The sequence below is a fragment of the Sciurus vulgaris genome, assembly GCF_902686455.1.
Source record: "Sciurus vulgaris genome assembly, chromosome: 12".
Lineage (NCBI taxonomy): Eukaryota > Metazoa > Chordata > Mammalia > Rodentia > Sciuridae > Sciurus > Sciurus vulgaris.
The window spans coordinates 23,807,441-23,813,440 of NC_136473.1; the positions used below are offsets into that span (position 1 = coordinate 23,807,441).

The window sequence follows — 6,000 nt, forward strand, 5'->3', positions numbered from 1 at the left end:
GTCTCCAGACAATGGCAGAGAAGCCACATGGGAAAGGCAGCGCTCTCCTGTTTGTGCTTTGTATTTCCTCCATATCCTGGGAGGTAAGCTAGGAGAATTAAGGGAATCATGTGTAAGAAGAAGAATATGAGAGGAAAATATTTCTATCCTAACAGAGTGAAACTGGAGGATCTTCTAGTCTGTTTCCTTTTAAAAATAATATCCTTTCCTTTAAAAAACAAAAAAAAAAGTTATTTAATGTCCCTGAAAGTTTCTTGAAACTAGCCATTTGTCCCCTATTGCTAAGCATGAGACTAAAAATAGGAATTATTTGGCTTTCTCCTCTGAAGCAGATCCGGGTGAGCCTGATCTGAGAAAAGCTTCTTTGCCCCTTAACTGAGGGAGCTGTCAGGAAGGAATTCTGGGAATCATGATGCGAGTGTATGCACAGAACGTCCAGATGGGAAATGAAGCTGGGCCTGGTTTTCTTCACTAGAGGACCACACTGCCTCTTCTCTGTTCCCTTAATAGATAAGCGGAAGAACACAGCTTTGGACCCACACTGCCACCATGTCTTAAATGCTCTGGCATCTGAAGTCACCAAAAGGAAGATGGTCAGGTATATGTTTTGATCAGATCTAGTATATGACTTGATAGGGTAAAAACAACTTTTATCAAAACGACCATTAAGTAATAATGGCTAACCTTGGGCAGAGGGTTAGCTCAATAGCAGAGCGTTTGCTTAGCATACTGAAGCTTTGGGTTTGATCCCCAGCACTGCCAGAAAGTGAAAAATAAAAGCTAATTGCTAACCTGTACTGTGAGCTTCCTGTGCGCCTGGCAGGCTCACCAATTTCTTTGTATGCAATCCTATTTCATCGTCACAACAACCCTGCGAGGAAGCACAACAATGATCTCCGTGTCACAGATCACTGTGCTAAGTCTTAGAGAAGTTGAGGACTGTGGTTACGTGGTAATCATAATAAAACCCAGACCAGGGAACTGGAGCTAACCCTCTTGAGCACCTTGCTCTAAACTTACACGTCAGTTATGGAGAGCGAACAGGAACATGCACATACCTAACACGAATGAGTGCATGCTTTCTGCCAAGTAAATGTAATGAACTTACACGGAGCCCAAGGAAAGGGTGCTGGCAGCACAGCTCAGCCAGAGAGGAGGCAGGGCCAGGGAGGCTGCTGCTCCCCGAGCAGAAAGGAAGTCATTTTTCACAAACACTTTAAGCTGTTATCTACTTTGAAGCCAGCTGTATGAGCAAGCATGTGATCGCTGAGGGGCCCTTGCCTGCTGGTTGCAACCTCTAGCCCTTCCCTTCTTCTCCCTGGAAAGGACAGGTCCTTCAGTTCATGCCATCTTCCCCCATCGCCAGAAGCTGCCCGGGCCACCAGTTTCTAGTGAAGGAGACCCCAGAATAAAGTTAACAGTTCATGTGCCCTAATCTTGAACAAGAAGGAAAAGTCTTCCTTTATCCCACCCCCATACCATTTAAAACTCTCTTGCCTCCTCTGCAGTTTTGGCAGACCTTTCAGGAAATACTAAGTTAAACTAAAAATCCAGAAGTCCCAGTAACATTCTGGGCTAAATTAAAACATTCAACAAACTATGAATACAGCATAAAACTATTTAAACATTGATTCTACTTATTTTAGCAAGACAGCAGCCTGCCTAGAATCAGAATTGAGACCAATAAATAACTAAGGGGAAAAAGATGGGCTTTCACAGGATCTAAAGTTAAAATGTCTTGTGTCACAGGTATAGTTCAATCAGCACACAGTAATATTGACCTCAAAGGAGAGTCAAAATATTAAAATTTGTTATTACCTTTTCCTTGGCCTCCCACATAGAATATAGAACTTGACTCCAGCACTGTTGGCCAATACAAAGGAAGGGTTTTACCCCAATGAGTGCAATGGCCTGGCTGCAAATATGAGCTTCCTCTTTGGGTGCACATTTAGCATGCCTTTGGAGGGTAGATTTGAAATAAAAGAAAAGGAAGTGGAGAGAACAACTTCACCTTCAAATATGACAACCAATGGGTGCACACCAAATGGGAAGATGGGGTCTTGTATGGACACAGCAGAGCATCCTTTGTGGGTTGTTTTCTTTTTCTTTTTTCTTTCTTTCTTTATTTTTGTTCTCACCTTCATGCAAATATACTAAGATGTCAGAACGGCAAATGTACAGTGCGAAGAATTCGCTCATAACTAAATTCATGCCCATGCAAATTTGCACACTTCTCTTTCATCTCAGCATTGATTATACTCTTTGCAAGACACTAAACTGTGACAAAATGTGTACTTTACTGAAACAACATGTAAGCATTTCATAAATGAGCCCCAAATATTCATGAACTATTTTCAGACACAGTATTTATGAAACTATTAAAAACTCATTACTCTTGCCTTCCCTTTTATAAGTTGGAAAGAAAGCACAGGTTATTTATATCATTGCCCTAGAGACGCTAGTAATTTTGGTCTGGCAGATATTTGCATTTAAGATACAACATGCAACTGGCAGCAGTTGTTTTTTGGTTTTTGGTTTTTTTTTCCAAGATTGTTTATACACTTCATCTATTGGTAGCAATTCTAGTTCTTTTAAAGGGCTGTGTGGAAGAAATACAGAAATATATCATTTTTTTTTATTAAGATAATTGAAGAATTTTTGCTTTGAAGTAAGAGTGTGACAGTTTCTGAAGAAGGCTAAGAAGACATTTACTATCTCTCCACTAAACAACTAGGAGGAAAACAGGATCTCAGAACAAACATACCCTAAATTCTTTTGCTTGTGTAAGACGTCTTAGGCTTCCCCTTATACATGGAATAGAACATGTTAAAACTGACATGCATGCGTCAGAGGGAGAAAGATCCCTGCACATAAGAAAGTCCCCTGGGTATGAGAGCATAACATCTCATACAAAGCGATGTACACATTTTGTTTTCTGAAAGTTAATTTCAAACGTGCACACCCTTCCAGTGTGTGTGTGTGTTGGGGGGGAGTTATACATTCACAGCTTGCCACTTAGTAGGATTGAGTAAAGCTAGTTTCCTTCTCCATTGAGCTAACACCAATTCCCTGTCATTTTTCAGAGGCCCTTGCTTGAAAGCAGGTGTTGGAAGTGTCCTGAATACCTGAAGGTCTTACACACCCCTGAGCCTACAGCCACATTAAAAACAGGGTGGGTCTGGGCAAGTTAGGTCCCTTTAGCAGAATTGCTCAGCTACTCCTGTCTGGAGCCTGAGTTCCTATTCCGGATGCCTTTGTGGTTTTGCTTGATTCTTGATCCTCAGAACCACATCCCTGGATCATTGAACCCATTACCTGGGACTTCGTCAAGTTTATTTGTTGGTATTATTATTTTGATTTGCTAATTGGGAACAACAGAATGAGTCCAAATGTCATTATACAAATGACCCTAGACCCCTTCCTTTGCCTCTGTGTCACATCCAATCTACCTCCACGTCCCCTCCATCCTACACCCTGAGTACCTGCCCTCTGGTCTCCACCCTCCACCCCTGATCCCCGCCTTAGGACCTCGTGACCCTTCACCTGCAGGAATGCTCCTCTTCAAACCCTCCTCCCCAGTAGGTCAAGGGGAATACTGTAAAAACAAAATTCAGTCATGGTACTTAGAGATGGAACCCTCCCTTGGTTCCTCAAGGTCAGTGAAGCTTTTGCTGTACACAAAAGGCCTTTCCCAGGTGGGCCCCTTTCCAATGTCCCAGGCCTCCCCCTTGACCATCGCCCAACTGCCGCAGGCCCCACTTCCGCCACCATCCCACAGGGAGCACGTGGCTTCTCAGCCAATGGCCCACATCTCTGAACTCACTGCTCTCCCTGGGACACTCATTCCCAATCTTCCATTTCGGACATGGGGCTCCCTGTGCCTTGGGACACTCTTCTCTTTCTCCCAGTCAACTCACTTCCTCAGGATCAAGAGGACTGATAAGCCTCCCCAGACAGACAACCCTCAAGCTGGGTCACACAGGGACAACTGAAAACCGGCAAAACTCCGGGTGCATGCCTAGCTGGTATAATTGTTAGAAAATTTGAGGAAAATAACTATACCACCATCAAAATCTAATCTGAAAGAAATGATGTCTAAGGTCAGGAGAAGAATAAAAATAAGGGTTTCAAAGCATAGGGACTTTTTTCTTCTTCTTTGCAGTTTTTTTTTAAATTTAATTTTTATAGATTGCATTTCGATTCATTGTACACGAATGGTGTACGACTTTTCATTCCTATGGTTGTGCATGATGTAGAGTCACACCATTCATGTAATCATACATGCACATAGGGTAATGATGTCTCTCTCATTCCACTGTCTTTCCTTCTCCCATCCCCTCCGCCCTGATTTCCTTCTATACAAGCCAAAGTCTTTTCATTCTTCTCTTACCTCCCTCTCCCCGACACCCCCATTAGGTATCCTCATCCTCTTTTCAGAGAAAACATTCCACCTTTGGTTTTGAGAGATTGGCTTATTTCTTTTAGATCGATATTCTCCAACTCCATCCACTTACCTGCAACATCCATCCATTTAGCTATTGTGAATTGAGCTGCTATAAACATTGATGTGGCTGCTTTACTGTAGTCAGTTGATTTTAAGTCCTTTGGGTATAAACCGAGGAGTGGGATAATGGGTCAAATGGTGGGTCCAGGAAATTTTGACTGAAATTCTAGTCTCAAAAATACATTGTTGCTCAAATGAAGGACTCTCATGATATCTTTGCAATGTGTCTCTTCCTCTCCTCGCCCCCTCATCCCCAGATCCCCTTCACAGCCCGCCTTGAGCAACTCTCCTAGCTCCTAATGACCATGAGATAAAAATGTGTGAGAATTTTTGTGTTGTTGTTGTACCCTGTCCTCTATCAAAACCTGGGTTTTATGTGTTCAGCTAGACCACAATCACAGCTTCAAATAGCCAAAATGAATTCTGAATGGACAGTGCAGATCTTTCCCCCAGATATATAAGTAACTGACATCCACACAATCAACCAGATCAAAGGGCACAAGAAGGGAAGGTGTGAGGTCAGGAGGCATTCTGAGGAAAAGAGCACTTTCATCCCCTCACCCTCCACCATGGATTTGATTACAATTCTTCCTCTGCCCTCGCCCCTGCCCCTCAGTGTAGACTGAAACAATGAGATGGAAAGATCAAACAAATAGAGCTTTGTGGAACAACAAAGAGGTACAGTGGAGTCTGGGGGTGGGAGGACAGGGCGGAGACAGCCTCTAGCTTGCATTCCTGGCTCAGGCTGTGATGGAGAGGGGAGGCCTAAGAGGCAGCTCACAGATGTTGGAGGAGGCCTGCCTACCTCCCCCTTGAGGTCGCATGATTCCAGCCTGAGATGATGAGCTGCTCTTTAGTAAAAGACGACTGGGGATACAGCTCAGTGGTAGAGCACTTGAATAGCATGCTGCCAGGCCCCAGCACTGAAAAAAAAAAAGTCTATATTTATGAATGTATGTATATATAGGCATTTAAACCAGGAGTGGTCTCTGTACCTGCAGTGTCAGCACTGAGTAGGCTGAGGCAGGAAGTTCTCTTGAGCCTACAAGTTCCAGATCAGCCTGGGCAACATAGTAAGACCCCTTCTTAAATCAGAAAAAAAAAAAAAAAAGAAAGAAAGAAAAAAAGAGCATTCCACTTTAAGGTTCTTCTCTTGATACCACCCTTGTTGGGTATGACACTTTGGGAAGGAATGCTAGGGCGATGGGTAACATGATCAAGATCTAGTTCAACGTTTTTCTTTTAAAAATTAGGGTTGAGCCAGGCATGGGCAGGTGTACGTGTAGTCCCTAAGACTGGGAAATCTGACACAGGAAGATCCCTTAAGCCCAGGAGTTCAAGACCAGTCTAGGCAACAGAATAAGATCCCACCTAAAAAAAATAAATTAGGGGTGAGAGTTGCAAATAAAAAAATTATCCCCCATAACCATGGAAGATACCTCACTAAATGAGAGACTAGAGCCCCACCATATTTGAACGATCCATGCTGAACCTTG

At 43.1% G+C, this 6,000-nt stretch overlaps 1 long non-coding RNA gene across 1 annotated transcript in view; it reads right to left on the reverse strand.

Moving 5' to 3' along the window:
- The window catches only part of LOC306641291, a 65,442-nt gene extending 63,548 nt beyond the window's left edge, over positions 1-1,894 (reverse strand). Inside the window, exon 1 of the long non-coding RNA XR_013758111.1 lies at positions 1,819-1,894. This is a non-coding gene — a long non-coding RNA (uncharacterized lncRNA). The remainder of the gene's footprint in view (positions 1-1,818) is intronic.
- Between the last annotated feature and the right edge of the window lie 4,106 nt (positions 1,895-6,000).